Source organism: Molossus molossus, unplaced genomic scaffold (genome assembly GCF_014108415.1).
Source record: "Molossus molossus isolate mMolMol1 unplaced genomic scaffold, mMolMol1.p scaffold_m16_p_15, whole genome shotgun sequence".
NCBI classification, from domain to species: Eukaryota; Metazoa; Chordata; class Mammalia; order Chiroptera; family Molossidae; genus Molossus; species Molossus molossus.
In genome coordinates, this window is record NW_023425350.1 from 49,713,902 (window position 1) to 49,725,222 (window position 11,321).

At 37.8% G+C, this 11,321-nt stretch overlaps 1 long non-coding RNA gene across 1 annotated transcript; it reads right to left on the bottom strand.

The window, feature by feature from the left end:
- Nucleotides 1-6,212: 6,212 nt before the first annotated feature.
- On the bottom strand, nt 6,213-8,008 carry LOC118630437. Its single transcript, XR_004959643.1, has 3 exons — nt 7,953-8,008; nt 6,404-6,574; nt 6,213-6,323 (listed from the first exon to the last, which is right to left on the bottom strand). It is a non-coding gene; the product is annotated as an uncharacterized LOC118630437 (long non-coding RNA).
- Between the last annotated feature and the right edge of the window lie 3,313 nt (nt 8,009-11,321).

The window sequence follows — 11,321 nt, forward strand, 5'->3', positions numbered from 1 at the left end:
GACTCCTTTTCATTTGAATTCGTACAGTTGATGGGGGGAAGTGGGACGGTTGTGCCCGCCTCACAGAAGGAGAGGCAAATGCATAATTTTACTCATTTATGCCAAGTCAGTCGTCACTGGCAGAATCAAGAAGTCAAAGCTGCATTGTAATGTTCTTTCTGATGTTCTACAGTTCTTACTAAAAAGTATTCTATTAAGATAGTTACCTCAATATATACTTTAAGATTGAGTGATGTAAGGCTGGATGATCAAAGTCCACGAAATTTAAAATAACCATAAAAATGTTTGTGACCGAATAAATCCTAAAACTTGAACAGTAATCTCTAAAGTCCGTAAAGATAGCTACAAATTATATTTTGTTTCAGCCTTCAGTTTAGCGTCACTTACTTTAATAATACACTTTGTGCCCTGGCCAGTTTGGCTCAGCAGTTAGAGCAACGGCCCGCAAACCAAAGAGTCGCAGGTTTGATTTCGGTCAAGGGCACGTACCTTGGTTGTGGTTTGGTCCCCAGCCCTGGTTGGAGTCCTGCGGCAGGCAGCCAGTCGATGTGTCTCTCTCACATCAATGTTTCTCCCCTACCCACATCTGAAAATATCCTCGGGTGAGGATTATAGAAAAAAATAATACCCTTTGTTGTTTCATTATATGTATCATTTTCCTTACTAGCCAACACGAATACATGAAAATCGTGACCACATGCTGGGCATAAAAGGAAATTTGTAGGTGAACAAAATGTCTTTTAAAAGTATTAATTTGGAGGGAGAGGAGGGAGCAGGTTGAGGAAGGTAAATAGGTTAAGGGGGACAAGTGGCCGTGAATGAGACTGCACTTGGAGGGGTGCACGCACAGTACAGTGCACAGAGGAAGTGTGTGGAATTGTGCGCCTGAAACCTGCATAATTGTGTTAACCTGTGTCACCCCAATAAATTCAATAAAAAGGAAAAACAGTATTAATTTAAACAAATGGCTATATCAGACTACAACTTTCATTTTCTTCAAAATCTTAACAAAACTGTGCTTCCTAGTCACAAAGTTTATCATTACCGAGGAAGTATGTAGAACTTTCCTAGAAGTTTTCCAAGAAAATGCAACCATCTGGCCCCCAAATACTCTGGACTACTAGAAATAACAAATCAGATTCTCTCAGCATCATTACTCTGCGTAGCTTCTAGAGAAGAAACCAAACACATCTCACACAAATCCACCTTGCATTGGAACTGTTCCAGGGGGAGGGGACGGTGGAAATCATTTCATGCCCCTTGTTCTTGGTTCACAGGGGACACTGACGGCCAGAGTCCAAGCCCAGCAAGGTCATCAGCTGCATTTCAGGTTTCAGTACCTGTCGCTATGGCCACAACATCTGATTTGAGTGCTGTTAAAGGAAGGGGGCCATATACCCCATTATGAGGGAAAAACTTGCCTAATTTCCAAAACTTCCTTTCCCCTAAGGGTCAAGTGCATAAAATTACCAAACCATGTTATACATACATATAAAGGCAATGATGATGCTGCTAACCAGAAATAAAATCAAGAAGAACTGAGGCCCCGAGTACGACTGGTAGGTCCCGAGTTCGACGGGGAAACCCAAAGGGGGCTGGCTGGCCGGGGAGTTACCCTCCAGGAGTGAGAACCAGGGAGGGCCCTGCTTGGCTCAGGGCTCAGCGCTCTGGGCAAAAGCAGCCTCTCTATTCTGCACTAGCCATGCTTTATCACTCATTTACACGTTTCCAGAGAGCTGAATGTATTTTTGTCTCAAAAATTGAAAGGAAGGAAGGAAGGAAGGAAGGAAGGAAGGAAGGAAGGAAGGAAGGAAGGAAGGAAGGAAGGAATATTTACATATACATATATATTTAAATTAATATTATGTTGAAAAATGTTTGGGAGAAAGGGGAGCTGTATTTTCTCCTAAACAGATTTCAAATATCAGTACAAAATAATAAAAGAACAAACATTCATTACCTTGGCACTACCTCATGATTCTTTCACATTTTTCATGGGAGCTAAATATCATATAAGCACTCAGCTAGGAACTCAACCACTGTCACTTTATAGGAATGGAATCTTCAGAGAGACTCACATGACTCCAAATCCGGTTGCAAGTGATTTTTGAAAAGGAAAAGGAAAACAAATTCTTGGCTATGAAGATCTCCAAACTCAATTTTACTCTAAGAATGAATGCTCTTTGAAACAGGCTCTCAGAGGATGACTCTGCCCCATTGTTCCTTGACATTTAAAGTCTCTGTTCACAAGTTTCTTACTAAACAAGTTTTTTTTTCAGTATCTGGCTTGGGTCTTTAAAAAAAAAAAAAAAAAAAAAAAAACTTTATAAATAGAAAAGTAAAGCATAGGAATCTTGACTAAAGGACTGAACTAAAAGAAAATGAAAGAGGAGAATTTTACAATATGGTTTTGGTAATAATAAAGCATAAATTTAATTTTTTACACTTAGGGTAACATACACTTAGTGATGCGTTCTGTTGGGGTCTCATCTGCTTTAGTTAAATGTCAAGCTTTAATCACTCTATTTTCTTCTCCCATCACCCATTAAATCCAGAATAGCTTTCACTGTTTTGTACACACAAAAGCAAAAAAAAAAAAAAAAAAAAAAAAAAAAAAAGCTTCTATGTTCTTTTGCTGCCACCCAGTGGTTAGCATCAGTAAATGCAGTAATGACAAATCTGACATGGAAGAGATCTAAGCACATATTTCAGAAAATCCACAATATGAAAATTCAAATTATTAAAAGTAATAAAGTTTGAAGGGAGTAATGCCATGATCAAGGTTTACTTTATTTTTATAAATATTGAGCAAACGTCTCCCCCACATTATAAATTCAGGCAAGAATGGGAGCGTTGCATTTCTCTCTTCATAGTCTCAGCTCATAGGAGGCACTCAGTAAATGCTTGCTTATCTCAACCAACTGTATCTTCAATCTGTTTCACTAAAATGTTTATTATAACCGAGAGAAGCACAATAGCAAAGCTGTATTTGCTGCTGAGTATAAATGGATCATAGACTAAAAAGACATATTTTAAATATTAGTGAGTTATCTCCTGATGGGAAGAATTCCTTCATCTTATTTCCTATAAAGAATATGTTATACATGGCCAGGAGGAAGAGTAATCAAGAAATTAAATCGAGTAACTCAAGGAAATAATTATTTTCGAGGAATATACCCAGGCATATCGACAGTACACTTCGTAAGTAGTTTTAAGCTGAAGGGCAACTTTTCAAACCTGGTCAGAATGGCCGAGACTTACCCACGGCCAACATTTATCTCTGACAAAAACATGTATTTGTGAAAGGGGATTCCAATACTTGGCCTTGTATATATTTGAATGTATTGAAAATGTCTTCCAATGTGTCAGGAAATTTAAGGAATTTGAAGGTGCAATTTAAATTAAAGCCCTGCCTTATTCTGAATGGAATGTTCTGGTTGCTGGCTTCTCAGGGTGCAGTTCCCAGTTCCACTCAAATTCCATCCCTGACAAATTTAAGATTTTCTACATCTCCTTAGATCACTTAAATAATTTTTTGCTTTCAACTTCTACAAAAAAAAATACATGGCAGAACTACAAATAAAAGCTTTTAAAATAAATGACAACCCCCCCCCCCCCCCCAAATGCTAGCGAGGATGTAGAACAACAGGAACTCTCGGGCATTCCTGGTAAAGATGCAAAGCAGTACAGCTGCTTTGGAAAACACAGTTTGGTGGTTTCTTACAAAACTAAGTACACTCTAACCATATGATCCAGCAATCATACCCCTTGGTATTTATCCAAATGAGCTGAAAACTATGCCCACCCAAAAACCTGCACATGGATGTTTATCAGCAGCTGTATTCATAACTGCCCAAATTTGGAAGTGATCAAGATGCCCTTCGGTAGGTGAATGAATAAATAAACTGTGATACAACCAGACAATGGAATATTATTCAAAACTAAAAAGAAATGAGCTATCAAAGCCATGAAAAATCATAAAGGAGCCTTAAATGAATATTGCTAAGTGGGGAAAAAAGCCAATTGGAAAAAGCTATCTACTACATGATTTCTACTACATGACATTCTGAAAAGGCAAAACCATGGACACAGTGGTTGCCAGGGGTTGGAGGGAGGCAGGATGAACAGGCATAACAAAGGATTTAGGGGGCAGTGAAACTATTCTGTACGATACTATAATGATGGAGTGATTTGTCCAAACCCATAGAATGGACTCCACCAAGGGTGAACCCTATGGCAATTACACCTCAACCAAAAGGCTGCTGGTTTGATTCCCAGTCAGGGCACTAAACTCTCTCACAATGATCAATCTCTCTCTGGCTCTCTCTCACTCTCTCTCGCTCTCTCCCTCCTTCCCTTTCTCTCTCCAAGCATGTCCCCCGGTGAGGATTAATAAACAAATCAAATCAAATTGCATATAAGGGGGAAAAGGAGTACAGGCCACAAATACCTCTCACACAGATGTTTCTGTAAATGTCAAGGTGCTGTGTCAGGATCAAGCTAAGACGGGGTCTAGGAGTTCCCTTCAAAGGACTGAAGCACTCCGCAACACTATTTCGAAAGCTGTTTTAATATTTCTTTTCAATATTATATATTTAAATTATTGTAAGTACTTTAAATGTCTAAGTGAGAGAATGAAATTTAATTACAGGTATTTCCAATGTTATGTTGCATTTAGGCAACATAATGTAGCTGAGTAACTTCAAATAATAAGTTATACCAAAGTAAGTATTGTACTGTCCATAATTAAGAAAACACTATTGGGTTAGTCTTTACTAGTGTTCTCTACAAATTTAAAAACTGATAGATAAAATCTAGCAATTCCAACTCCTTAAACCCTAATTTTAATTGTTCTTAGGACAAATCCTAAAAAGATTTTACATTTTGCTACACTTCTGGGTGTATGACTTCTGATACTAAACAGTCAATTTCCACTATAATCCAGTTAGATAGCAGTGAGAAAACTGACCTTTAAAAAATTATTAGCCTGTTTCCTATGAACCAGCCTCTTTTTATGAAAATTAAATAAAATCCCTCCTGTCCAGCCAGTGTGGCTCAGTGGTTGAGCGTCAACCCACGCACCAAGAGGTCACCAGTTCGATTCCCGGTCAGGACATATGCCCAGGTTGAGGACCCAATTCCCAGTGGGGGGCATGCAGAAGGTGGCCAATCAATGTTCTCTCTCATCAATGTTTCTATCTCTCTCTCCCTCTCCCTTCCTCTCTCTCTAAAGTCAATAAATGAAAAAAAAAATTAAAACAAAAATCGCTCCTGATCTCACTTATTTGTGGAATACAAGGAACAAGGTGGGCTGATGAACGAAATAGACATAGAAAGGAGTATGGTTCAGACAGACAAAATTCAGAGAAGGGTGGTGGGGGGATGGATGAGATAAACCAAAGAACTTATATGCATGTATGTGTAACCAATGGACACAGACAACAATGCTGGGGAGGAGGGTGTCTGGGGGAAAGGAGAATAATCTGTAACAAAAATAAATTAATAAAAATTAAAATAAATAAATAAAATCCCTCCTCCAATTCAATGTTAAGACATTCAAGCAAAGATCACTTACATATAACCCTATTGCAGTATCTAACCTCATCTTAAATAACATTGGAAAGTTTAAAAGATTTTTTTATTGATTTTGAGAGAGAGAGAGAGATTTGTTGTTCCACTTATTTATGCATTTACTGGTTGCTTCTTATATGCGCCCTGATTAGAAATCGAACCCCAAACCTTGACGTTTGGTTTGATGCTATAATCAGCTGAACTACCTGACCAGACCCAAAAAGCACAGAAAGCAGATTAGAAAGACAGCCACTTCCAAATAAGAATTCTTATTTTCTGGCTATCCCTGGAATGTAATTTGTCTAAAATTAAAAGTAAAAAGTAAACTGGGCCCAAATTTAGGAAAATGGTTAGATACCTACAGACATTTCTATATAGATTTATTTATTTTTTTTATTAATTTATTTTTGTTACAGATGCTTCTCTATATAGGTTTTTTTAGACAAGGAAATATTTGCTACTAAACAATCTTATGTTATATCCCCATCACAGTATTATCTAATTTCAAAAACTAACTAGCATTCACTGGGTTACTCGATTGCCATGCTGCTGCTTTGAACACATTTCTTGTTTTTTTACCTAAGAAATTATGTACATGACAAAACAAAAAAATGGAAACACCTGTGTTCCCACTTACCTGGCTCACATGAGGGATTATCACTTTTACATCATTTCCGTCTCATTCCGATGACACTCTCCACGGCGCAAACCAACACTGATGTCCCACTGGACCTCATCTGGGACTCCTCACCCTGCAAATGAGGGTTTAATTTCTACTAATCCCCCTTCCAGTTTTTGATGGAAGAATTAAAAGGAATAATATAGCTAATACCTTTAAAAGATAAATGTATGACCGTATTCACACACCATTGTGTGGCGTCCACACTGTTCACCCCGAGGATGTCCTCTGTTCTTTTACATTGTCGAGGTTTGTTTCATTGACGTCCTTGTATTCAGTCAATCCGCTGGTTGATTCTAACAGCTGAAAACCAATAAGCAGCATCTAGACGAGTCAAAAGAAAATTAAACTGGGCCCAAATCATTAACAGCAAAAACCCCACTTGTGAGTTCTCCGATACGTAACTTTAAAAGAAGAAAACTGAACGGCACACTATGAAGAATTTGGAAAAAAATTAAGATTTTATTTTAAATCTCTCTATCCAGATGTATTCAATATGAGATTTTTTAAGTGGTATGGCCTCATCCAAGAGCATAAATTACATACAACTTATGTAAGATGTTTTACGTGTTTATTTCCATTATTTGAACTTGACTGCTGCATTTTATTAGGAAAAGACCACATGGCACATAATAATAAGCTTGGGAAAAGCTCTTCTTCATGGAAACCTGACAGGGTTTTTTCGGTTTGTTAGTTTTATTTCAGGGAAATGAGTTTCTTCAAACCCAGATAACAAAGTTTAAAAGATGGCACTCTCCATCATCACTGACAATGTCTGCTAGAAAGGTCGAACGTTTGGCTTAGAAATAGCAGACCCTTGACATTTCAAGGTCTAAGTCCTGAGATCTTTGCCCAAATTAAAAAGTATTCCTGGATAAGTTTATACAAGTTCCTGGTTTTCTTTAGAATTATGTTTTCATCTTGTGTCATCAGGTTTCTTACACATACTTTCACACCCACGGTATTCATCTTTTTAGCTCCTGTCACCCAATGGCCATTGTATCAGCCATAACAAAGTACCACAAACTGCGTGGCTCGCACACACAGCAGATGGTCTCACAGTTCCAGAGGACAGAAGTCTGACATCACAGTGTTGGCAGGGTTGGTTCTTTTGCTGCTGTTGTTAAATATTTTTATTGATTTTTTTTTTTTTTTTTTTTTTTTTAGAGAAGAGGGAGAAACATCGATGTTTGGAAATATCCATTTACTGCCTCCTGCACACTCCCTACTGGGCATTGAACCCGCAACCCAGGCATTTGCCCTGACCAGGAATCAAACTGGCAATCCCCTGGTGCATGAAACAATGCTCAACCAATTGTGCCACACAAGCCAGGGCAGGGTTGGCTCCTTCCTGAGGGCTCTGAGAGACACTCTGCCCCATGCCTTCCCCTGCTTCTGGTGGGCTGCGGGCAATCTCTGCCTTCCTTGGCTTAAAGAAGCATCACCCATCTCTGCTTTCATCTTCATATAATGGTCTCCCTGTGTGCTTGTCTCTGTTCAAATTCCCTCTTTCCAGAAGGACACCGGTCAAGCTCATCTTTACTAACTACATCTGCAAAGGTCCTATTTCTAAATAGGGTTACATTACAAGGTATTGAGAGTTGGGATTTCAACATATGTATTTTGGGGGGACACAATTCAACCCATAGCAGCCATTTTTCACATGATAAAGAAGTGTGACATTTTCCCAATCACTACGTACTGTTTGAATAACTGCTGAATTTCCCATGCCTGAGACAGAACCTGGAATACAGGAGGAGCTCAATAAATATTTGTTGAATGAATGAGTGAATCAATAAATGAGACTGTGAGGGGGGAAAAAAACACTGTGGATTTTCAGAGGTAGAGCTCTGTTAACTCTTAGTTGAGTAATATCGTCCTGCATGGAATTTAGCAGGAATTAATTAACATGTGCCTTGGCAAAATGCAAAATACTACATGCCCCACAGTCACAAATGTGATCACACACAAACGGCAAAGCCCACAAAACCCATAAACTATAATACAGGGTATATACTCTCAACGATTTCTTTCTTAAGGGAAAAATAATAAAGTACCAGAAATCGGGCATCAAATGATTTGTTTAAATAAGTCAAGGAATGCATTAGAGATCACTAAATGAAACATATCAGCCAGATACATTACAACATGGTCTGTCTATAGATAATCCACTGCTTTGGCACTAAATCAGAAGTGACTCCTTGTTATAATTCTTATTTTAATAACTAAACCTCTTTGGAAAAAGTCCAAGATGAATTGTATACTATTGCAAATTGTGTACTATAACAAGCCTCTGTTCTTTTTACCATAACACTTTTCAACAAAGCCTCTCAATAGATAATACCTACATAACAAGGAATTGAAGGTATTCTTCTCTATTTCTCCTAATCATCTCATTCAGATCTTATCACCATGAATTTCCTGGATACTTGGCTTTAAAATACTGTATTACTATCAACTTTAAATTCAAGCCCTGGGTAGGCCTACATTCATTTCAGCAGAAGCATCTTGAAATGTTGAATTATCATCTTCAATTTTCCTCAGTCATTTATTGTAGCTGCCAAACTGAAATGGTACGCCTTAAAGGCAACACTAAACTGAAAGCAAGTAATAAAGAGTCTCTTAAATGTTTCATTTATAAAAGCTTATTTTTCCCACTATCAAATTTTGTATACTGTCTGAAATATATCCTTACAAAACTGACATCCTGCACACAGTTCTTCAGCCCCGGTACATTTGCTAAACCTCAAGGATGGGGGATGGGCGGCGGGAACTATGAACAGAGGACTAACACAGAGCCGGGATGCTTTGGGTTTTGGCTTTAGGGGAAAGAAGCACAGAAATAAAATTAAACCTCAATTGCTGATAGATATCACTATAACTATCACCTTTTCTGGATAGCTTTACTAATCTCCCTGGCTATATCAAAAAGTATGCAATTAAATAAGCACTTTAAAAAGACACGAGGAGTCAGAGGGTGGTGCTCCAGAGTGGTCGGTCTAGGACAGCTCACTGATAAGAAAGCGAATCTGCAAACCAAAAACATTCAAAGCATTTTCTTGAACTACTGCACAAGCAATATATAGCAAATTGATCAAGTAGAACAAATCTACAGAATTGTTATAAAACACTGTACACTTTTCCCTTGAACATAATTGTGAATGACAACCATAAAATACTAATATATAAAATAAACAAAATATGGTTTCTATTTCTTTTTTTTTTTTTGGTACGTGCCCCTAGCGGGGACCGAACCCGGGACTCTCTGGTCCGCAGGCCAATGCTCCAATCGCTGAGCCAAACCGGCCAGGGCTGGTTGGTATTTCTAAAACCAAAGACTTTTAGACCAGGATATAGGGAAAAGGAAATGTTTTTATTAGGAAAGTACATCACATTTATATAAAATAGGTTGCTACCTAGGTCATTTGGTACAAGAGCCACTGAATTTATCTGAGCAAGTTTAGTAAGTCTGCTAAGGAAGGGGAAAATGAGATGCCAGTACTTCTTTTTCTTCCCTTTATACATCAAACTTACCTATTACATGAGGGTCAGAATCACTGATCAAATCCTTCTCAGTTAATGTCAATTTGTTAAGCCAAAATTTGATCACTTTTTTTGTATAAAATTATAGTTTAACTGTCTCATAACCGAGTGATTCCTAAAACATCTTTTACTCCGATGACTTACTTAAGAAAAAAGTATCTGTATTCAATGCATTGTCCAAGTTTTAAAGTATTTCCTGGCTACATTTGTGGCTACTATTCAATGCCTTATTTAGAGATAATGCCAATCCACTCCTAATAGCTAAGTAGAATAATTTTTAATCTACAGGGTATTTTAAAAACCAATCAATTTGCCATAACCTCCTAATTCCAGGAATGTAAACCATAATTCAAGCTTCAACTTCCCTCTTAACATATTGTACTTTACTAAAATGAATTCTCATCCTGCAACTATGAACAAGAAGAAAATTGTACTTAAAATATTAAAAGACAAAATCTCATTATTTAGTATTAGATTAATAGTCTATAATTCTAGCCTTAAAAATATCTATAGCTATAACCTCTCCAACTTGTTAATTCCCAAAGAGATTAATAAAAGGTGTAATTAACATCTAAATTTAGAGCAGACTACCATTTGGAACAAACTGTGTTAACAATAACTGTACCAGAGTCAAAGAGATCAACCCCTCACCCTTTACGGTTCTGACTAAGGTTAATGAGCACAATTTGTCATAAATTTTCCAGTAACTGAAAAATCTGAATTGAACAAAAAGACTACTTTTTTCGTAACACTTCATAAAAATAGAATAAAGGCTGGAATTGTCTTATTTAGAACATAGCGCAGTGTTTGGCAATGGAAATATCATTAAGTGTATGTGACATGAATAAACAAATAAGCAACCCAATGCACTACAACCTATTATGTGCTAAGTATTTAAAATCATATATAAAATGGAATACGCTCAAACTTTCTTTTTAATCCTCACTTGAGGATATATATAGAGAGAGATATATATTTTTTTAATCTTTATTTTTTGCATTTATCTTCAGATAGAGCAAGAGGGACAGAAGGAGGAAGACAGAGAGAGAAACATCGACATGAGAGAGACACATCGACTGGCTGCCACCCACACGACCCCAACCGGGGCCAGGGACAAACTGCAACCGAGGTACATGCCTGTAGTGGGAACCGAACCTGAGTCTCTCTGGACTGCAGGCTGAAGCTCTAACCGCTGAGCCAAACCAGCAAGGGTGAGGATATATTTTTATTGATTTCAGAGAGAGGAAAGAAGAGGGAGAGAGAAACACTGATGTGAGAAACATCGATCAGTTGCCTTCCATATGCATCCCAGTACACACCGCGACCGGGGATCAAGGTATGTGCCCGGACCAGGAATCTAACCCATGACATTTCAGCGTATGGGATGATGCTCCCACCAACTGAGTCACATTGGCCAAGGTTCAAACTGTGACTGTGTTTTATTTCTACTAGTAAGCACTGAAAAAATGATTCAACTAAGAATCTCCAACTTAAAAAAATATAGAGTTGGACTTTTACAAACCTATAA